Below are 25354 nucleotides of genomic sequence, written 5' to 3' on the forward strand. Positions count from 1 at the left end.
ACATAAATATATTCACTTAGTCTAGCAGGGCAAATTCCATATCATCAAATATTTTTTTTTTTTTAAATGGCAATCTGTAAAAATACAGATCAATACTATTTACATGACAGGTACATTAGCAATAAGGAAATTATTTCAAAAAGGATGATAGCATGTCTATTATTATGGTAGGATTTTATTTTCAATATTTCTCCATTGTTATGCACTATGAGATCTAAAACAAAACCTGTGTAAAAGCACTGTATTTCCTCAACCACGTGCAGCCTATTGGTCATCACTGCAGGCTTAATAGATGCATTGCACAGTACTTGACACGTGATAAATCTAAAAACTACACAAACCCATAAAATGTGGAAAAATAACATCAGAGAAATCTGTATGAAATGAATGTTTGGGCATATGTTAATGTGCATTGGTTGAGAGTCTGTAAAGAAAAAGTTATGATCGCTAATTATTGCTTTGTATACTAAAAACAGATTTATACACACCCATAGTCAGGGGGGACTAGCTTCTTGTTAATGGCTAATTTCCCACCACTATATATATAAATGATTATTTTATGTCTTTGCCACTGGCCATTATTAGTAGGCCCTCTACTTGTGAGTCTGTGCCCCCTCCTTTATATGGTTTCTGGAGATGCCAATGCATACTCTTTTTTCATGATTCAGATAGAGTATACAACTTTCCAATATACTTATATTATCAAATTAGGTTCATTCTCTTGATATTCTTTGTTGAAGGAAAACTTTACATCACTGGGAGCTAGCTGAACACATCAGCAGAGCCAATGATAAGAGGTATGTGTAGTCACCAATCAGCAGCTAGCTGCCAGTAGTACATTGCTGCTACTGGGCCCATCTATATAAGTATGCTTTACAACAAAGGATACCAAGACCACAATTCAAATTTGATAATAGAAGTAAGTAGTTTTTTTTTATTACATGCTCTATCTGAATAATGAAAGTTTAATTTTGACTTTACTGTGCCTTCATTGTCCCTTTAAGTATTTTCTTTTAGTGTATTTGTTATCAGTGGAGGGGGTTAGGGTAGAGGATATGTTTAAAGGACAGCTAATAAGCAAACGTGCATCCATAGTTGACTTTATTATTTTAATTATTATATTTATATATTATATAACACAGGCTACAGATAAAACTTAAAGACACATGCTAGTCAGAATTAAATTTGATTCAGATAGAGCATACTGTTTAAAAAAAAAATCTTTATTTACTTTTCTGATAAAAGTTATCAGTTTTTATTGGTATCTGTTGTTGAAACTTTGGTTTCCATAAGAGCAAATTGAGTAAGGCTCAGGAGCATTTACCCGACTTAAACACTATGGCCTAGATTACAAATGGAGCACAAAAATATTAGCAATATTGTGCGTTAACATTGATTGCAATCAATAAAGTTTCTTTTGATGTTCTCTCTTATGTATTTACATTTTTGAGTTTCATGTTCCTTTAACATGCAACCAGGCAGTTCAGTTAATCTGGCTCTTTTCCCCCCTATAAATCACCCATTATGTCAATGCTTTTCCACTAACTGTTCATAGTTGTCAAACTGCAACTTTCCCATTTGGTTCTTAATACATCTTAATGAGTTAGTAAAGAGACCATAATTGCTGCAAAGTGATGTATTTTTCATGGCTCCAAGAAGTATCATCTGTGACTATATCAGTTCCTTGATTCCAGCAGTGTAGCGATGATAACCAACCATGAAACAATGTGAGGTACATGCTAAGGAGCCAATTAACTATGCCCCGAATGGGGCCAACTCACCCTGTTTCTGTGCGAGCCTTCAAGACCGCTGCTCCTTAACTGGATCCGCCGGACATGATACACTACAGCGTATCATATGGGACAGACATTGTTAAATCAGCACCTAATTCTAAATCAATGTAGCACACTGTTAAAAAGCAATTAAAGTAAATTCTTGTGTGTTCATGCACACGTATATGCGCGCAACTGTGTATGCATTTGTGTGTGCACAGCTGTGTATGCATGTGTTTGTGCACATGTGTATGCATGTGTGTGTGTGCGTATCTGCACACATGTATATTCATGTTTGTGTGTGTGTGCATGCACACGTGTATGCGTGTGTGTGTGTTTGTGTGTGCATGCACATGTGTTTGTGTGTGTGTGTGCATGCACACGTGTATGCATGTGTGTGTTTGTGTGTGCGTGCACATGTGTGTCTGCATGTGTGTTTGTGTGTGCATGCACATGTGTGTTTGTGTGTGCGTGCACATGTGTGTATGCATGTGTGTTTGAGTGTGTGTGCCTTGCAAATTAGGGTAGCTAGCAATTGGGGACACTATAATATTGAGTGCTTAGCACTCTACGGCACCCCCCGGAACTGCCACTTACTACGTATTCTAATACTTGTGTATAATAATTATACTGAATGCTTAAGTGCAGTTGTTTTTTATTTTTTTTTAGAAAATGAACAAGAGATCTATTGTCTGCTTAATTTTCTGAGTGCTAATTGCTACTGCAAGTTCACGGTAGCAATAACCAGCCACTTGTAATGGCTGGTTATTTATTGTGGGCGCTAGATAATTTAGCGCTCCACTTGTAATCTAGCCTAAAATGTCATGTGCTTATATTTAAAGGGACATGAAACACAATTTTTTTCTTTCATGATTTAGAAAGAGCATGCAATTTTAAACAACTTTCTAATTTACTTCTATTATCTAATTTGCTTCATTCTCTTGATATTCTTTGCTGAAAAGCATATCTAGATATTCTCCGTAGCTGCTGATTTGTAGATGCACAAAGATGCCTCGTGTGATTGGTTGACACATGTGCATTGTTATTTCTTCAACAAAGGATATCTTAAGAATGAAGCAAATTAGATAATAGAAGTCAATTGGAATGTTATTTAAAATTGTATTCTCTATCTGACTCATGAAATAAATTTTGGGGGTTTATTGCCCCTTTAAATACAAACTGTCCAATGAATTGGTGAGATATACATTATTTTTGTACAGAATTGCAATTATTTAACTAACACTGGCATATATCAATAAAATTGTAAAGCTCTTTAGTAGGTTTTATTGTGAAACATGGGGGTACTAATGAAGAAAACATAAAGCTAAATATAAAAGATGGTCCTGGGAACCCATATTTGCTGATATTTACGAGAGAGAGAGAGAGAGAGAGAGAGAGAGAGAGAGAGAGAGAGAGATAGATGGGTAGAGTACTAGACATGTAAAAAAGGCACTGCCTTCCAAATTCAGTTGACCTGGCACCTTTGAAGTTGGGGTGCTACAGTAATAAATAGGGATGCTTAGCATTCCCTTACACTTCCTTAGGTCCACCACTGTCTCATAAAGATATACACATTCGATTGCTACCAATTTTCAGGTAATTACATCTTTTTTCTTTTATTTCTGCATTAACATTGACATTTCAGCCAGTGTATGTATATATAGCTTTAAGAAGAATTGCCATTTTACAGATATCTCCATGAATGTTTGGCAAACTCTCAATTTTTGTTTGGCAAATTAATATTAGCTTTCCTGATACAGAATGGAATATTTAAATATCAAGGGTAATTAATTAATTGTTTGTTATTTCTTCATATTAAAACAATAAAGACAGAAAAAAAAATATATCAAGGGTAATAATTGAAACTAACATTCAAAAAAATCTAATTCTCCTAAACTTCAGTGTACGTCTTTGAATTATTAAGAATAATTATATAAAAATAATTAAAAATGAAATGGAAGTCATGGAAAACAATAGTCCTAAGTTTCTAATTTTAAAGGGACATAAAGGGGCAATAATAAAATGCATTAATGTGCAAGAGCATTTTAACATTGCACTATTGCTTGAACAGAACCATATGTTAAAACCATAATTAACCCTTTAACTGCTGTGCTATTTCCACCACCTGTGCTGAGCAGTTTTGGAGTTTTAATTTAGGTGCTGCTTACATTTAAACTCTACTGTAGGACATTTTTAGTGAGAGAGCTTCACAGAAATGATATGTGTGTGTGCGTTTCTAAACTCTATTGTAAAAAGAAAAAGGGCTTATCCACATATAAAAAGGCCCTTTGGGTATATGTATTTTACTTAAATCTTACGACCGCTGCTTCTTAACTTCCGCTTCAGGCAGACCTGAAGCAGAGTGGTGAATGTTTGGTAGGTTTAGACTGTCTAGCTGGTGGGGAATCTAGCACACCTGAAGTAAACTTTATCCCAAAGTTTAAAGAGTTATAGTTAGTTGTAGTAGGTGGCGCAAAACAAGTTGCTATTCCCAATGTGTCTTACTGTAAATATGTGTCATAATATGTGGGCTCAATATATGTTAATGTTTTGATGAGTCCTAATTTTATATTCTCTTTTGGAAAAAATGGATGTCGAAACTATTTAAGAAATAAATATGATCCTTTATTTGATTATGGTAAATTTACCCAATAGTAGTGATGCTAAAAGTACAGTTAAACAAAAATTATTACAATTCCTTCAAAGTTTAAAAAATGACACCGGTGTCTCTATGTATAAAAATGTACATAATATATAAAAAATAAATTAAATTAAAATAATAACGTTGAAATCTTATAATTTATACAGTTTTGGGTTTATCACAAGTTGTAATTTCTAACAGAATGTTTGTAGATACAATTATATAGTGGATAAAACAATAGTTGCTGTATAGTTCATATAGGATACTTTGTTTCAAGTTCAGCTATGCAATTGAGTTTGAGATCTTATCTTAGGCAACTATATATCAAATGTAGAGGTATGTTGGTGCGATTTTTATCACACTATAATATAAGTATACAAATTAGTACCTTGAAGTGTATCTGTTTGATATCACTTTTGTGAGATAATTGCGGTTAAATAAACGCTGCTATGCCAGTGTTTTGATTAAGTTTCAAGATCAAGCTGGTGGCAGTTCTATATGAGCTGCTGGTGGTTAAATAAATGCCGCTTTGGTTTCCTCTTATTAGGTGGGCTTATCTGTTTGCTGCGAGAAAATTCACTTTTATATAAGTGTTTCGGTAGTTGTCGTGGCCGCTCAGTTACCTTATCCTTTGTCGGTCAGTGACCGATCGCGCTCTTAAGGGTTTCTTGGTGGGATCTTCGTTGCGGTTAAGTGCTAACCGTTTGCTGATGTTTTTTAAGTATCTCCGGTTTTTCTATTCTGTGGCTTGTCTGTCGGTCAGTGACCGATCACGATGGTATGGTTGTTGGATAACCTCCTGATGTGGATTTTTTGCGTGCCTTTCCGGTCTGTTGTTCCCAGGTTTCTTAGATGTCGGTCAGTGACCGATCTGGGTGCTGAAATGTGGTTGTTGGGATAAGTAGAAAGTTTGTAGGATAAGTAGAAAAAGGATTTCTAGTTATCAATGTGATCTTTGCGGTTAAATATATGCCGCTCAGTGGGAACTTGAATATTTCAACTGGGTATAGCTGGTATTCACTTTGTCTTCTCAAATCCTGTGCAGGTGTGCTCTGGTATCAACATGTTTTCATCTTGAAAAAGGCTGTCCAGCCGAAACATGTTGATACCAGAGCACACCTGCACAGGATTTGAGAAGACAAAGTGAATATCAGCTATACCCAGTTGAAATATTCAAGTTCCCACTGAGCGGCATATATTTAACCGCAAAGATCACATTGATAACTAGAAATCCTTTTTCTACTTATCCTACAAACTTTCTACTTATCCCAACAACCACATTTCAGCACCCAGATCGGTCACTGACCGACATCTAAGAAACCTGGGAACAACAGACCGGAAAGGCACGCAAAAATTCCACATCAGGAGGTTATCCAACAACCATACCATCGTGATCGGTCACTGACCGACAGACAAGCCACAGAATAGAAAAACCGGAGATACTTAAAAAACATCAGCAAACGGTTAGCACTTAACCGCAACGAAGATCCCACCAAGAAACCCTTAAGAGCGCGATCGGTCACTGACCGACAAAGGATAAGGTAACTGAGCGGCCACGACAACTACCGAAACACTTATATAAAAGTGAATTTTCTCACAGCAAACAGATAAGCCCACCTAATAAGAGGAAACCAAAGCAGCATTTATTTAACCACCAGAAGCTCATATAGAACTGCCACCAGCTTGATCTTGAAACTTAATCAAAACACTGGCATAGCGGCGTTTATTTAACCGCAATTATCTCACAAAAGTGATATCAAACAGATACACTTCAAGGTACTAATTTGTATATTTATATTATAGTGTGATAAAAATCGCACCAACATACTTCTACATTTGATATATAGTTGCCTAAGATAAGATCTCAAACTCAATTGCATAGCTGAACTTGAAACAAAGTATCCTATATGAACTATACAGCAACTATTGTTTTATCCACTATAAAATTGTATCTACAAACATTCTGTTAGAAATTACAACTTGTGATAAACCCAAAACTGTATAAATTATAAGATTTCAACGTTATTATTTTAATTTAATTTATTTTTTATATATTATGTACATTTTTATACATAGAGACACCGGTGTCATTTTTTAAACTTTGAAGGAATTGTAATAATTTTTGTTTAACTGTACTTTTAGCATCACTACTATTGGGTAAATTTACCATAATCAAATAAAGGATCATATTTATTTCTTAAATAGTTTCGACATCCATTTTTTCCAAAAGAGAATATAAAATCAAAACATTAACATATATTGAGCCCACATATTATCACACATATTTACAGTAAGACACATTGGGAATAGCAACTTGTTTTGCGCCACCTACTACAACTAACTGAAGCAGAGTGGGTCAGTTGCAGCATGTGCTGCTTCATAAATCGACCCCTATGGCTAAGGCTGAGATTGAGGGGTTTGGATACTTTCATCCTCCATCCAGCTCCCTTAAGCCCTCTGCGGCAACCCAGCACTTGTGGGTTTACGGGTCATTGTGACGGGCCACTAGAGCTCCAGGGATGCAGAAGTGAGTGCAGGGGGCTGCAATGAGCTCTGCAAGTGGCCTACACCCGGGGACAAAACATTGTTGTCATCCACACAAAAAGCATTTCATCACATGCAATAAAGGGGTTAAGATCAGCTCTGCGTCAGTCAGTAATGCACTACTAATCCAAAATTAAACAGGGTTAATGATTTTAGGCTGAGCAGATTTGCTGCCCCTGATGTGCTCAGTGGCCATGTTCGGCTCTGGTTCAGTAGTATGTTGCCTCCTCTGAGCTGCACTTAACGCCTTGGTTAAAACATGCAATTATCCCATACATAGTTCAAATACACGTGGTATTCAGCTATGAAAATTGAAAGGCAAAAAATGCTAACCCTTTGAAGACCCCTTTGTGACTCTGAGCTATATGCTCTATAGCCGATTCATAGATACTGGTATATAAATAAAAATGGTTCATCTTACATATTGTTAAGACTTAAAGGGACATAATACTCATATGCTAAATTACTTGAAACTGATGCAGTATAATATTTTACCTCACAATTTCCACAGCTCAGCAGAGTAAGTTTTGTGTAAAAAGTTATACTTCAGCTGCTCCCAGCTGCAGGTAAAAAAAAATAAAAAAAAAATGAAGAAATGAACAGCAGCCAATCAGCATCAGCAGTGCCGAGGTCATGAACTCTTTTACTGTGATCTCAAATAACTCTCATGAGATTTCATAGTAAACTTCCTTAAACTGAATAGGGAAATAATATGAGTGTGCACGAATGCTTGCTCCTTTTGCTGTCCCGGGACAGACATACTGATTTGCTGCTTAGAAGTCCTTTACAATGGGATGTGGCTACTGAGGAACTTTTGAGGTAAATATCTTCCTTTTTTACATAGAAATGTTCAGGTGATATTTTCTATTTAGCTTTTTACAGCTATGCTGCATCACTTTCAAGTGTTTCAACATTTTGGTATCATGGCCCTTTAAGTGAATCCCTTTTGTCTCATGATAACTCCACTTGAAAAATAGGATGTGATATAGCAGATGTTGCTGTTACAACATCTGTATCAAGAACAAACTAAAAAGGCAAAATTAAACATCTGATTGTGCTCAGCTTTCAGTCCAATACCATCATATGCAAATGTAGCCATGCAATACTTGGAAATGCATACTAAGGATTATTTGTGAATGATATAACCATTTTAGGTATATGAACAAACTTCAATGGATCAAGATCATAATATAAAATCTTTATTCCATATTCATTGAGCCAAAAGTATCCATATTTTCCCTCTAAGTTTCCTCTATTCAGACAGTTAATGATTCTATAGCTCACTGGAATTTTTTTAACCTGCTTTATTATGCACAAATATCAAACATGACGTTTCAGGGATCTCATCCCTTCATCAGACTATACATATTTGTTTTTGTTTTGTATTAGAAGTTGAATTTCTCCTAGAATATGTGTAAATACCCCCTAACCTCTAGTCCTAACTACCCAAACAACACTCCTAACCTAACACCCCCTGAGTTAAAAAAAAAAATACCATTACATAAAATAAAAAATCTTCTATTACAGAAAATATAAAAAACTATTACAGAAAATAAAGAAACTACCATTAAAGAAAGTAAAAAAAAAACATCATTACAGAAAATTTAAAAAGTCCCCTTAAAAAAATAAAAAAACCTGACCCTAAAAAAAACTAAACAATCACTAAAAGCTATTCTAAAAAATTCCCTGAAAAAGGGCATTTGTTAAGCAGTGCCCTAGTTGAAGTGAATAGCTCTTTTGCAGAACAAATCCCTATCCTAAAACCAAAGTAACTCCACCCCAACAAAAAAAATAACCTAACTTTTAAAAAATCTACACTAAACATTGCTCTGATAAGGGCATTTTGCAGGGCAGTGCCCTAAAATGATAAAGCTCTTTTGCAGAATAAAAATATTATCCTAAAAAAAGGTTTCCCTGAAAAGGGCATTTGGGAGGACATTGCCCTAAAGTGATTACAGCTCTTTTGCAGAATAAAAACATCTCTTTTTTTGTTTCGAGCCACAGAATTTTCCTTAACTGATTTTCCCTGTCCCTTTTCCAGTCACTGCGGTTTGATTGCTATCCTTGTGCAGTGCCTTAAAGGGCCACTAAACCCAAAATCTTTCTTTCATGATTCAGATAGAGACAAATTTAAACAACATTACAATTTACTTCTATTATTTATTTTGCTTCATTTTTTAGATATCCTTAGTTGAAAAAACAGCAATGCACATGGTGAGCCAATCACATGAGACTTCTATGTGCAGCAACCAATCAGCAGCTACTGAGCATATCTAGATATGCTTTTCAGCAAAGAATATCAAAAGAATAAAACAAATTAGATAATAGAAGTAAATTAGAAAGATGTTTAAAACTAAATTCTCTTTCTAAATCATGAAAGAAAAAATGTGGGTTTCATGTCCCTTTAACAGGCTAAACAATAAAATAGTGGTAAAACAATCATTTTTATCAGACAGTGTTATGAGTGTAACTGTACTTTTAATTGTAATTGTAATTTTTAATGGGATTTGTACAACTTTTTTTCTCGCGTAACAGCTAATCAGAGCTCTGAAGTAGTGCTTACCCGACGCACGTTAAATTTAAATGTGCTCAAGCGAAATGCATTTACTTGCAACAATTAATACGTGTGCTACTTCCGAGATGCGCAAAGAACCACGAGCAACAGCTAGCGCACCACTCCTAATCTAGCCCTTAAAAGGCACAAATACATTTTTAGTACAATGTCACTATAGTGACTCTGGTACATTTGTTAATTATTCTATTCAGCCTAAAATAAGGACAAAAACATAAAAAAAATTGACAGTGCTTCACCCACTGTGAACTATTGTAATGGAACAATGTGTTCACACTGAATGGAATTTTTTTTTAATTTTTTTTGAGCCACATAATTTTCCTTAAATGATTTTCCTTCTCTGTTGTCCCTTTTCCAGTCACTGTGGTGTGATTGCTATCCTTGTGAAATACCTTAACAGGCTAAAAATAAAATAGTGGTACGATAATAAAAAAATAGATACATTCATAGTGAACCTCCCAATAATTCTTCTGGAGACAACAATATTGTATTTTAAATTCAATGCAGTGTATTTCACATACAATTGTAATTTATTGTAGCATGGAAACAATAAAACACTCCATGCAAGTAGTAAAAAACGGGCTGACGCATTTCCGCTCATGCCTTCTTCCATGACCTGGATTACTTGGCCCAGTACAGTGAATAAAATACATATTGTAAGGTATGGAAACATGTGTTTTGGCAAAAGAACACACTTATGTTATAAGTCAGAAGTTGAACCAGACCTAAATAATTATTTAATATAAGTAAGATTGGAATCAAGATTTGAAATGGGGGAAACTTTTTGTCCCAGCTTTAAATGGACATTAAAAACATTACAAAATATTTTACCATGTAATTAAAATACCACTTTTTACATGTTAAATATTTTTTACATGAAAAAATAATCAAATGAAAGCAATTTATTTTAAAAATAATGAAATGTACAACTGGTCTATAAAATAGAAACTCACACATTTTAAGGAAAACACTCACTATACTGGCAGACAGTGACATGTCGTATACGCATTGTTTTGTTTATTTTTAGCACAGAAACAAATTTTAAAAAATAAATAAAATTACAATACATATTCACATAGCTTATTTTAGATGTAAAAAAGAAAAAAATGTTTCCTCTTAAAAACGGAATTTGTAACTAGGTAACATTTTCCTATCCTTGTTTAAAAGCTGTTGTTAACCTTTTGATATTGTCATTTTCACGCCCCATTGTTTTGTAGCCATCTCATTAGGAAACTATATTCTGACCATCATGCATGGCACACCCAATTAGTTGTTTGCCTTAGGCCTTCCTCAAGCTTTTCCAGAATGACAGTTTAATATAAACAATAGTAAACCTATATAACTCCATACATGTAATGATTGGATAGAAACTATCTCTGTTACTGTAAACTGTAGAAGTTAGTTTCTCAAACTGTAGGATACTTGAGTCTTTGGCCTCTATTTATCAAGCTGTCAACTTACCTGCATTCAACGGCACCAATACGCTCACCTAAGATCGACTAACATCGCTGCCGCGGACCTGAATACGTTCTCCAAAATTATCAAAAAAGCTGTCAAAAAGCCACGCACCAAGTACGGTGCGATGAGCAGCGGACTGTTGTTAACTAACAGTCATCGATCTCGCTGCTCTTCGGCTTTTTTACAGCTTTCTTGATACCCTGTCACTAAACACCCACACTATACTATACTGTTTACCCCCTAAACCGCCGCTCCTGGACCCCGCTGCAACTAAATAAAGTTATTAACTCCTAAACCGACACTCCCGGCCCCCGCCGCAACTAAATAAAGCGTTTAACCCCCTAAACCACCGCTCCCGGAGCCAGCGCCACCTACATTATATGTATTAACCCCTAATCTGCCCCCTCTACACCGCCGCCACCTACATTACACTTATTAACCCCTAATCTGCCGCCCCCTACACCGCCGCCACTATATTAAATGTATTAACCCCTAATCTGCCCCCCCCTACACCGCTGCCAACTACATTATATTTATTAACCCCTAATCTGCCCCCTCTACACCGCCTATTAAATGTATTAACCCCTAAAGTCTAACACCAACCCTAACACCCACTAACGTAAATATAATTGAAATAAATCTAAATAAAATTACTATCATTAAATAAATTATTCATATTTAAAACTAAATACTTACCTGTAAAATAAACCCTAATATAGCTGCAATATAACTAATAGTTACATTGTAGCTAGCTTAGGGTTTATTTTTCTTTTACAGGCAACTTTGTATTTATTTTAACTAGGTAGAATAGTTATTAAATAGTTATTAACTATTTAATAACTACCTAGCTAAAATAAAGACAAAATTACCTGTAAAATAAAACCTAACCTAAGTTACAATTACACCTAACACTACACTATAATTAAATAAATTCCCTAAACTAAATACAATTAAATACAATTAAAAACAATTATCTAAAGTACAAAAAAAAAAAAAACACTAAATTACAGAAAATAATAAAATAATTACAATTTTTTTAAACTAATTAAACCTAATCTAATCCCCCTAATAAAATAAAAAAGCCCTACCCTATATTAAATTACGAATAGCCCTTAAAAGGGCCTTTTGCGGGGCATTGCCCCAAAGAAATCAGCTCTTTTACCTGAAAAAAATAAGTACAATACCCTCCCCAACATTAAAACCCACCACCCACACACCCAACCCTACTCTAAAACCCACCCAATCCCCCCTTAAAAAAACCTAACACTAACCCCTTGAAGATCACCCTATCTTGAGACGTCTTCACCCAGCCAGGCCGAAGTTCTCCACGAAGCCGGCAGAAGTGGTCCTCCAGATGGGCAGAAGTCTTCATCCAGGCGGCATCTTCTATCTTCATCCATCCGGCGTGGAGCGGCTCCATCTTCAAGACATCCGACGCGGAGCATCCTCTTCTAACGACATCTGACGACTGAATAAATGGTCCTTTAAATGACGTCATCCAAGATGGCATCCCTTGAATTCCGATTGGCTGATAGAATTCTATCAGCCAATCGGAATTAAAGTAGGAAAAATCCTATTGACTGATGCAATCAGCCAATAGGATTGAGCTTGCATTCTATTGGTTGATTGGAACAGCCAATAGAATGTGAGCTCAATCCTATTGGCTGTTTGCATCAGCCAATAGGATTGAACTTCAATCCTATTGGCTGATTGCATCAGCCAATAGAATGCAAGCTCAATCCTATTGGCTGATTGCATCAGTCAATAGGATTTTTCCTACTTTAATTCCGATTGGCTGATAGAATACTATCAGTCAATCGGAATTCAAGGTATGCCATCTTGGATGACGTAATTTAAAGGACCATTTATTCAGTCGTCGGATGTCGTTAGAAGAGGATGCTCCACGTCGGATGTCTTGAAGATGGAGCTGCTCCGCGCCGGATGGATGAAGATAGAAGATGCCACCTGGATGAAGACTTCTGGCCATCTGGACGACCTCTTCTGCCCGGCTTGGATGAAGACTTCTGCCCGTCTGGAGGACCTCTTCTTCCCAGCTTCGATGAAGACTTCTGCCCGTCAGGAGGACCTCTTCTTCCCAGCTTGGATGAAGACTTCTGCCCGTCTGGAGGACCACTTTGCCCGGCTTCGCTGAAGACTTCGGCCCGGTTGGGCACAGACGCTCCTCACAAATGGATGGCATAAATGAATATGGGGTAAGAGAGGCGAAAAAATTTTCTGATAAAATGTATGCAGTTTGTTCCTATGTGAGAGTGGCTGACTCCAATGACCGACTGAGTTGCCTTGGTATAACTAGTGAGCATGGAGAAAAAATATCTGATCTAAGCTTGTTAGATGCTCCAAAATATGACCGGACCTGTAATCCTATAGACCAAAATCCTGTAATAGAGACTATGGATGTATGTACGAAGGGTATAAATGAAGGATCCCACTTTGCCCTGAGGGATATAGCTGTTACAAACGGACTAGCTCTCAAACAGGGGATCTGCACAGAACTCTCATTTGTAAATGTGGACTGTAACACTAATACCACTATTGCATTTAATGATTCACAGAATAGATATGAAATGTCTAATGTTGCAAAGGTTGATGCACAAGTTGATTCACATATTGTTTTTAAAGGTTTAAGTAAATCATTACACGATATCACACACCAGAATTCACATTATAACACACAGCACATAGAAGAAAATTTAATTTTTAATTTGTCTAATTTGAAAATGACAAAGGAGCAAGAAACAGCTCTAAATAAAGGATTATCCTATTGCCTAGAGAATTATTGTGATGAATTTAAAATTCAACAAGATCTACAGAGGTTCTTTAGGAAACTGAGGCTAAAGATTTATTTCTCTATGCAAAGGGATAACATAAATGACACCAACACAATTAACAAAATGAAGTTTAATGACACTAGGCACTTTGGTCTATCTAAAAAAAGCACTTTCTCACCAGCATTTACACATAGTGCAGCCACATATGTTAGTCTTGTGCAGAGAGAAGTAGACAACTTATTTAAAAGGGAGAAAAAAAGAAAATTGGTGCAAAGAAATAGGAAACACAACAAAGAGGATATGTCAGCCATTAGATCTCTGAGAGAGAATAAAAACATAATAATTAAAGAGGCCAACAAGGGCGGGGCCATTGTGATTTTAAATAAATCTGACTATATAGATGAGATCAACAGGCAACTAAAAGATACCCAAGTTTATGAAATACTGACTAGAGATCCCACCATACAGATTAACAAAGGGATAAATAACATCTTAACTCTGGCTACACAAAGAGATATTATAACTGACAAGTTTAAGGAGGCCTTATATGTAACAGATCCAATTAGGCCAGTAATATATGTATTACCAAAGGTACATAAATCCTTAAAGAATCCCCCAGGTCGCCCTATTGTGGCAGGGATGGGTTCAGTATTTTCTAATATTTCCACCTTCTTGGATAAAGTATTGCAGCCCTTAGTCAAGAACACTACATCTTACATCAGGGACACTAATGATTTTTTGGCTAAATTACAGGACTTAGGACATGTAGGTGATAAATGCATTTTGTTTTCATTAGATGTCTCAAGCCTTTACACATCCATCAAACATACAACAGGGATCTCATCAGTGGAACATATGCTTAGATCTAGTAAGAGTTATACTGAGGCAGAGATTTGGTTTCTAATAGAACTTTTGTCTATCATTCTTTATCAGAATTATTTTCTATTTATGGATACATATTATTTGCAGAAACAGGGTACAGCAATGGGCTCCAACGTTGCCCCCTCATACGCCAACATTTTCATGAATAGCTTTGAGGAATACTTCGTGTATCCTCATGGCTTGTTCCAGCTCTATGGTGCCTCCTGGTGGAGGTACATTGATGATGTGTTTGGCGTGTGGGGTGGCGACGTTGGTAGCCTATTGTCCTTTGTTGAAGATCTTAATAATTCTGTCAATGGATTAAAATTCACTTTAAATATGAGTGAAATTGGAATTGAGTTCCTAGACACCTATGTATACTTTAAGGATGGTTTCTTAAAAACAGATATCCATACAAAAGATACAGATAAAAACAATATATTGAAATATGGAAGTTATCATCCTGATAGTATCTTTAGGGCTATTCCAAAGAGCCAATTTTTAAGAGTCAAACGCATAGTGTCTGAGGAGAATAGATGTAAGCAAAGGTTGGAGGAGATGGCTGACAAATTTATCAATAGAGGGTACCCAATATCACTAATCAAGGAACAACTAGATGTAGTCAACAATAAAGAATTACCCAAAAGGTACAAAAGTAAAGAAACAGATCGTCTAGTGTTTGTAACACAGTTCAATGAATTCAGTCAGAAGATCAATGGTATTCTAAGAAAGCATTGGCACATCCTAAGGGACTGTAACCCTCAAGTGAATGAGTTTAAAGAAAATTTCATGACAGCATATAGAAGAAATAGAAGTATCAAAGACACCCTTGTACATTCAGATATAGGTAGTAACAGATTGAACATACAGAAGACTATAGGCCCTAGGAGGGATGGATGTTATCCCTGTTTGAACTGCAGTAATTGCAGTTCAATGATTAAAGGCGAATATTTCTCTCACCCCATAAATGGTAGAAAATACAAAATCAATAAATTTCTTACTTGCAGGTCATGTTACTGTATTTATTTGATCAAGTGTCCATGTGGTTTGATCTATTTGGGCGAGACCTGTAGAGAGGTAAGGGAGAGGATAACAGAACATAAGTCTAATATTAGATGTAAGAACAAAGAGGCTCCTGTTTCCTCTCACTTCCTCTCTATGGGTCATAACATCAGTCAGCTCAGATTCCAAATAATTGAACAGATTGATAGACCAAGAAGGGGGGGTAACAGAGAACATATACTAAAAACAAGAGAGATGTTTTGGATATACAAATTGGAAAGTCTAATACCTAAGGGTATGAATAAAGAATTCGATTGGAGTTTGTTTTACTAAATATTTGTCTTTCCAAAAACATCTCTATAGATAGGTAAATCTTCCCTTTCTAATGGGCTGAGTATTATGATACCTGCATTTTTTTAATTTAAAATAATTTTCTAATAACCCCTTTTAATGGGCTGAGTAAATTTAAGGGAAATGTTTAAAAATTATCTTTACATATAAAAATACTAAAGAGAAAAGAAAAAAAATATTTTCAAAATAGGCCTATAGTGTTCAAATTGACAGTAATCCACATAATCTCCAGCAGCAATTTTTTGAAAGTTATAAAATCAACTCTAAAATGAGAGAGTCCAAATTAACATTTAAATAACAAGTAAATAGTATCTGCATATCTGTATATTGTGTGTAATATTTCTTCTATTTTAATTTTGTACATATGATTTTATCTTTTAACATTGTTTGATACTTAAACCTTTTCAATGTGACTATTCAGAATGTTTTTTTACAATAGGAATATATATGTTAGATGGCCACAAGATGGCAGTGATACAATAATGAGTAGTCACATGACAACAGGTGAACAATTGACCAGGTGTAAAGTATTTAAATGATGAATCAGTGTATGTTCAGTATACATGACTAAGGACCTATAGCAGGTCTGAAACGTTGTATGTTTGTCTAAAGACCCCATATGAAGAAATAAAGGTTTTTTAACTATTGGCGGCTGGAACAAATCCTTTTTGCTACTTGAAGACTTCTCAAGGTAGGGTGATCTTCAAGGGGTTAGTGTTAGGTTTTCTTAAGGGGGTATTGGGTGGGTTTTAGAGATGGTTGGGTGTGTGAGTGGTGGGTTTTAATGTTGGGAGGTATTGTACTTTTTTTTACAGGTAATAGAGCTGATTACTTTGGGGCAATGCCCAGCAAAAGGCCCTTTTAAGGGCTATTTGTAATTTAGTGTAGGTTAGGGCTTTTTATTATTTTGGGGGGCTTTTTTATTTTATTAGGGGGATTAGATTAGGTGTAATTAGTTTAAAAAAATTGTAATTATTTTATTATTTTCTTTAATTTAGTGTTTGTTTGTTTTTGGACTTTAGATAATTGTTTTAATTGTATTTAATTGTAGTTAGTTTAGGTAATTAATTTAATTATAGTATAGTGTTAGGTGTAATTGTAACTTTAAGGTTAGGTTTTATTTTACAAGTACTTTTGTATTTATTTTAACTAGGTAGTTATTAAATAGTTAATAACTATTTAATAACTATTGTACCTAGTTAAAATAAATACAAACTTGCCTGTAAAATAAAAATAAATCCTAAGCTAGCTACAATGTTTATTTTACAAAGGGTTTATTTTATAGGAAAGTATTTAGTTTTAAATAGGAATAATTTATTTAAATTTATTTAAATTATATTTAAGTTAGGGGGTGTTAGTGTTAGTGTTAGACTTAGGTTTAGGGGTTAATACATTTAATATAGTGGTGACGGTGGGCTCCAGGAGCAGCGGTTTAGGGGTTAAACACTTTATTTAGTTGCGGCGGTGTAGGGGGGGGGCAGATTAGGGGTGTTTAGACTTGGGGTACATGTTAGGGTGTTAGGTGTAGACATTTACCATAGGAATCAATGGGATATCGGGCAGCAGCGAACATAAGCTTTCGCTGCTTTCAGACTCCCATTGATTCCTATGGTATCCGCCGCCTCCAGGGCGGCGGATTGAAAACCAGGTACACTGGGCCGGAAAAGTGCAGAGTGTACCTGCTAGTTATTTAATAACTAGCAAAAGTAGTCAGATTGTGCCGAACTTGTATTCGGAACATCTGTAGTGACGTAAGCATCGATCTGTGTCGGAGTCTGGTGGATCGTATGTTACGTCACTAAATTCTACTTTTGCTGGTTTGTAGGGTTTGATAACTAAGGCGAATTAGGCTCGCCACAAATACGCTGCGGAATTCTGAAAAGGGAAATAATGTATCACAGACGGGGAAACATTTCAGGTGATCACAAGTTCCAAGTTCCATCGTGAAAGGTGACAAGTGTCTTGACAAGACCATAAATAAGTGTTTCCCCCCTTTTAAAAAAAAAAAAAACATATGGGTGGTTTTAAATCAATACTTTGTACATGTTGTTATTGTGGAGCACTTAGATTTTTTTTTTACCTCTAAAGGTACTTGGTACTGGAGAGGTTGTGAAACACTGCTGTGCATGATCCCCAAAGCCTATAATGACACTGTTAAAGGGACATGAAACCCAATTTTTTTTCTTTCATGATTCAGACAGAGCAATTTTAAACAACTTTCCAATTTACTTCTATTATCTAATTTGCTTCATTCTCTTGATATCTTTTGTTGAAAAACATATCTAAAAAGGCCCTGTAGCTGCTAATTGGTGGCTGCACATATATGCCTCGTGTGATTGGCTCACTCATGTGCATTGCTATTTCTTCAACAAAGGATACCCAAAGAATTAAAAAAAATAGATAAAAGAAGTAATTTGTAATGTTGTTTAAAATTCATAACTCATAATATATCATGTTTAAACATGTGAGTGTAAGCTAATATATATTTCTGTAACATTTACTAAAAGCGAAGAAATTGTAATCGCCATTAATAAGCTAGTGTTTAATATGATATTACACAGGTGGTACATGGTAGTATGTTTTTATGTGCTTCTCTTTGTAGTTACCTTAGCTGTTTTTTTCTGGAGTTTTTTTTATTAATACTAGATGCTTCATATAGTAATTGTCATAAGAGCAAAAACATCATCTATGGTACATTGTAATAACTAAATGTACTATTTAGCAATGTTTACCCTAGTGTATTTATTTGTTTATATTTTATATTGTACGCTTTATCTCTATATTATATTATCTGTTATCTCTATATTATATTATTATACTATATTATCTGTTGTATTACTAGTGGTAAGTCAGTCATTTTATGTTCATTTTATTGATAATCTCAGGATATACTTGAGACTACACTATTTTTACTCCATTTATAATAAAATAAAATATATGAACATACTTTACTAATAAACAAAAAATAGTACTGATTAAAAAAACCTTACTTATGTTACTATAGTATTTGTCTCATAGAGGGAGTTACAAATTAAAAAAATATCCCTGTTATGCCATTACTATAGAGTAGGGATGGGCGAATGTGTTTATATTCGAATTCGAATGTTAGAACAAATGTTATTGTAGAAGTTTGATTTACATAATCGAATGTTGATAAGAACGAATATTCTCAAAAATTCTATAATCTAACGCTATTTACAGTTTTCGAATGTCACTTTCGATTTTGAATGTCCATTATTAGATCGAATGTCCACATTCGAAATTTCGAATGTAACATTTGATCTAACAAATACTATTTAGACATTCAATAGTTCATGTGGTAGGGAATTTAGTAAATTGATACATAATAATGTGAATGTTTCTATTTAGAATACTGCATAATTCGATTATTACATTTAAAGAAAGCATTACAAATACATTGTGAACAAAGAGGCAGCAATCCAGAGTATTGCAAATAAAAAGGATATTTAATCCAAAGTCATTCCAAAATACAAACACACACACAGAGGTAGGAGGTAAGAAGGGGGCGTGTCCTTACGCATTTCGTGCCTCCAGGCACTTAGTCATGACTAAGTGCCTGGAGGCACGAAACGCGTAAGGACACACCCCCTTCTTACCTCCTACCTCTGGAGTGCTGCCTCTTTGTTCACATTGGTTATCCAGGGGAGACTTGGTCCCCACTTGTGCCTGCACCTTTCTGTGACTCCAATAGCTCCGTGTTACACCTTTGAACTCATTTGCGTGTGCATCTTACAGCACCGGAAGTCTGTATCCGGCGTCTGTATCACTCACTCACCCGGCAGGTTCGCCTGAAGCTATGCCGCCACCCCTACATGATTACAAATACGTTATATACTGTAAATTCAAATTTTTCTAATTCAAATATTGCATAATTAGAATTGAATTAGAAAAATTTGAATAGAACATTACATTTAAAGAAAGCATTAGAAATACTATTAATACATTACAACAAATGTTAGAATTTTGTAAAAACATTCAAAATTCGAAATGAACAAACGAATGTGTTCAAATTTGTTTTATTTTTCAAATGTTGTGAAGCATTCACACATCCCTACTATAGAGTAAGCATTCACACATCCCTACTATAGAGTAAGCATTCACAAATCCCTACTATAGAGTAAGCATTCACACATCCCTACTATAGAGTAAGCATTCACACATCCCTACTATAGAGTAAGCTTTGTATCTGCATTTCTTTCTCTATCACTGCGTTCTGTGCAATGTATTAATGGTTAGATGTATTAAACCATATTTGACCTTCCTTAGGCCTTCTTTATAAATTATACTTTAGTATAGAGCTATGTTTAAAAGGACATGACATGTAAAATATTTCCTTTATTCAGACAAAGCATACATTTTCCATTTTACTTCTATTATTAATTTTACTTGATTCTCTTGATATCCTTTTTTGAAAGAGCAGCAATGGACTACTAGGAGCTAGCTGAACACATTGGTAAGCCAATCACAAAAGGCATATATGTACAGCAAACAATTAAGCAGTTAGTTCCCAGCTTCTGAGCCTACATACAGGGAGTGCAGAATTATTAGGCAAGTTGTATTTTTGAGGATTAATTTTATTATTGAACAACAACCATGTTCTCAATGAACCCAAAAAACTAATTAATATCAAAGCTGAATATTTTTGGAAGTAGTTTTTAGTTTGTTTTTAGTTTTAGCTATTTTAGGGGGATATCTGTGTGTGCAGGTGACTATTACTGTGCATAATTATTAGGCAACTTAACAAAAAACAAATATATACCCATTTCAATTATTTATTTTTACCAGTGAAACCAATATAACATCTCAACATTCACAAATATACATTTCTGACATTCAAAAACAAAACAAAAACAAATCAGTGACCAATATAGCCACCTTTCTTTGCAAGGAAACTCAAAAGCCTGCCATCCATGGATTCTGTCAGTGTTTTGATCTGTTCACCATCAACATTGCGTGCAGCAGCAACCACAGCCTCCCAGACACTGTGCAGAGAGGTGTACTGTTTTCCCTCCTTGTAAATCTCACATTTGATGATGGACCACAGGTTCTCAATGGGGTTCAGATCAGCTGAACAAGGAGGCCATGTCATTAGATTTTCTTCTTTTATACCCTTTCTTGCCAGCCACGCTGTGGTGTACTTGGACGCGTGTGATGGAGCATTGTCCTGCATGAAAATCACGTTTTTCTTGAAGGATGCAGACTTCTTCCTGTACCACTGCTTGAAGAAGGTGTCTTCCAGAAACTGGCAGTAGGACTGGGAATTGAGCTTGACTCCATCCTCAACCCGAAAAGGCCCCACAAGCTCATCTTTAATGATACCAGTCCAAACCAGTACTCCACCTCCACCTTGCTGGTGTCTGAGTCGGACTGGAGCTCTCTGCCCTTTACCAATCCAGCCACGGGCCCATCCATCTGGCCCATCAAGACTCACTCTCATTTCATCAGTCCATAAAACCTTAGAAAAATCAGTCTTGAGATATTTCTTGTCCGAGTCTTGACGTTTCAGCTTGTGTGTCTTGTTCAGTGGTGGTCGTCTTTCAGCCTTTCTTACCTTGGCCATGTCTCTGAGTATTGCACACCTTGTGCTTTTGGGCTCTCCAGTGATGTTGCAGCTCTGAAATATGGCCAAACTGGTGGCAAGTGGCATCTTGGCAGCTGCACGCTTCTTGCGACCCTGTTGACTATTTTGAATGAAACGCTTGATTGTTCGATGATCACTCTTCAGAAGCTTTGCAATTTAAAGAGTGCTGCATCCCTCTGCAAGATATCTCACTATTTTTGACTTTACTGAGCCTGTCAAGTCCTTCTTTTGACCCATTTTGCCAAAGGAAAGGAAGTTGCCTAATAATTATGCACACCTGATATAGGGTGTTGATGTCATTAGACCACACCCCTTCATATTACAGAGATGCACATCACCTAATATGCTTAATTGGTAGTAGGCTTTCGAGCCTATAAAGCTTGGAGTAAGACAACATGCATAAAGAGGATGATGTGGTCAAAATACTCATTTGCCTAATAATTCTGCACTCCCTGTATGTATGCTTTTCAACAAATGATACAAAGACAACAAAGCAAATTAGAAAAAAGTTGTAAATTGAAAACTTGTGTATAAGTGTGTGTTGTGCCTGAATCAAGAAAAAAATGGGTTTCCTGTCCCTTTAAGGTTTTTGTAGCCTTTTAATGGGGGTAAAAAGATGGTAATGGATATAAAAAGTCTTTTTTTTTTGCAAGAAAGAGTGAGCAAAGTGTGATATAAGAATTCAGTTTAAGGAGGGCTTACAGTGATACACATTCAAAGTAGCATGTAGACTTATTGGGGTAGATTTATTAATAGTCGAGCGGACATGATTAGATGTAGCGAATCATGTGTGCTCGACCTTGCTAAATGCCGACAGCATAGACTGTCAGCATTTAACATTGCACAAGCATTTCTTGTGAAATGCTTGTGCAATGCTGCCCCCTGCTCAATGTCAATCTCAATGCCCCCTGCTCAGTCTTGGACAGAATAGCTTTTCCCTTAAAAAAAAGTTGTGAAACTTGATACAGTGCTGTCAGATATAGGCATGATGTTTAAGTTTATATCTTTATTTATTTGAATTTAAAAAAAATATTTTACTCTACATTCTCATAGGCTGTAGGAAAAGACTGATCTAATGCATTTTCTTTTGTTCGGAGTATTTATTGATCTTTCATACATCAACACATGCACACTGAAACTTCAATTTGCTAAAAGATATCTGTCTAGAACGACTATACATTATGCTTATATTAGTTTTTTATACCCATGTGTATTTCTTAGCGTCAAGATCAAATCTGTTGCAGTTTACATTAGCACAGAATCAAAATCCTTGTTACGTGATTATTAATCCTACATATTGGTTTTCACGGAACAGTGAAGATTTTAAATTCCCTTGAATTTGGTACTTTATATTTAATGCATTAAATGTACTTCTTTGTATGTAAATTAAATACATTCTATGGAGTACAAGTATTTGAGCTTCTTCTTTCCTGAAATATTTATGGAAAGTTTCCTTACAAGAATATATCTCTGTGAGATCATATACAAATGTTGTATGATCTTGTATCTGGTATGCAGCAAAAACTGTGACTCGTGTAATATTTGAATCATTACCTTTGGTCACATTTGGGGAAGTCCTATATATGCTAAAGCAGCGCTCACATAGGGCTTGGTTATCTAAACCGCTCCTCTCTGGTGAGATGATCTACTACGTTTCGTCAGTACTGCAAGCTCCCTTAAAGACTTCTAAAAAGGTAATTTTTTTCTTGGTTGTTCATCTCTCTTTGCGGAGTTCTAGATGCGAAGGAGAAACAACTACATTTCAAAATAATGCTCAATAAAGTCCCCAATAATTTGGCGAGAATTTTCTCCATGCCGGCGAGTTTTTGATCATCAGGCCCATAAAGTGAAACACCAAACAAATGGCATCTATGCGCTCATTGGCGAATCAGATTCTGAGAGCCTCCGTGAACTATATCCAGAATCAGCAGCCAGCTGACAGGAAAGTATAATTTGTGAAATAAAATTATTTTAAAACAACTAATAAGTAGAAACTATTTTGCAACTTATACAGTACAGTCAAAATTAAACTTTGCTGAATTGGATAGAGTAACACCCCCAGTCAGATTTCCCATTAACTCAAACCAGGAGGGAGCAGGACGCCATGAAATGTAGGACCTTCCATGCCGTCCTCAAGGTGATTAAGCCCATCACTTTTAGGACGGCATGGAATGTCCTAACGGCATCTAGGGGTTTTAAAGAAATCAGAACAAGAATTTCCCTTAGACACTATAATACATATTAAAATATCTTCTTTTGTATGCAACAATGACTTTAATATCTCTTTATTCAGACATCATATAGTCATACATTGGCTATAAAAATAGTAATACTCTCCTGCGTTATCTGTGTTAAAAGCATTGATAACCGCATGAATGAGCCTTCAGCTACTTCCTATTTTCCATATCAAGTAAATTAAACAAAATACATTAGACTATTGTTCTGTAATGTAAGCTATCTTATGTACCCTCTTATACTGTGCTATGACATATGTTGTCACTTTATGCATAAAGTATAATAATAATAATAATAATAATAATAGGAAAGAGAATGAAGTGCTTATTCCAATTACTAGATCTCATATTTCTGTTCCTCAATGAATTTTCATTCAAGCTTTCCATTAAAATGAAGGGAAAGGGTAGCACTATGCTGGTCCCCAGAAGAGATGAGTAAGTACAAAATAAAGGCATGTACGCACTACAGTGCTCGAAGATGGAATCCTATTATCCCGAAAATGTCTCTTCTCCCTAATTGATTTTAGGCACATTGCTTTTAAAATATTTTAAGAACAAAAGTATTTTCCTCTGCTATCAATTTAGATAAATGGAGATATTGTTAAAAATAGCAAAAAAAAAAAAAAAAACAGTCACTCATACGTAAAACATTCTACAGCTTCAAAGCTTAAAGTAATGATAATTTATAAATCGTAAAAAACTAAAACTAAAGCTATGAAACTATTTAAAAAAAATAAAATATAGAAAGTAAATCAAATAGAAGGCATTAAAAAAAGCAGTCTATTGTATTAAATGTAGTAGTTATTTATATATATATTTATATATAGATATATATATATATATATATATATATATATATATATATATATATATTAGACATAGACATGTGCATTTGGTTTGGATAAATGCGCAAAATCACTGTTTGCATTTGTTTGGAAACACAAAATGAGTAGCTGTGGTGGTTCTATAGAGGTGTTGGGGTAATATGCACTACTAAACACACGTGTAAAAACCCTTTTGAGCTCAATATATTATCGGCTAGATTACAAGTGGAGAGCTAACTACCGCTTATGCTTGAGTGCTAATTGCGCTAACGTTAAGTAATTTTCGCCAGACTGGTTGCACTGGTATTACGAGTTTAAAGTAACAATTTATTGCTCTAGAACTAACCTGAATCACGAAAATTACATACCGCTAGTACAATTAGCACTCTAGCGCACCCACAACACAAATTAATAAACTAACTCCCTAACCTAACACCCTCCAACTTAACCCAAATTAAAATACTCCCAAATTTACAAAAAAAAATCCTAACTGCCTTAAAAAAAACTTACCTGTAAAATTAAATAAAAACCTAATCTTACCTTTAAAAAAAACAAAAAAAACTAACATTACTAAAAATTAAAAAAAATTAACATTACTAGAAATAAAAAAAACTGACATTACAAAAAAACAACTAACATTGCAGAAAAAAAACTAACCACCGACTGGATGAAGATGGACCGCTGCCTAGATGATGAAGAAGATG

The 25354-nt window shown here is 35.2% G+C and overlaps 1 protein-coding gene across 1 annotated transcript in view; it reads left to right on the forward strand.

Moving 5' to 3' along the window:
* The window catches only part of PHACTR1 (phosphatase and actin regulator 1), a 723510-nt gene that overhangs the window by 227458 nt on the left and 470698 nt on the right, over positions 1–25354 (forward strand). The gene's annotated exons all lie outside the window — the stretch shown is intronic.

The sequence above is a fragment of the Bombina bombina genome, chromosome 5, assembly GCF_027579735.1.
Source record: "Bombina bombina isolate aBomBom1 chromosome 5, aBomBom1.pri, whole genome shotgun sequence".
Classification (NCBI taxonomy): Eukaryota; Metazoa; Chordata; class Amphibia; order Anura; family Bombinatoridae; genus Bombina; species Bombina bombina.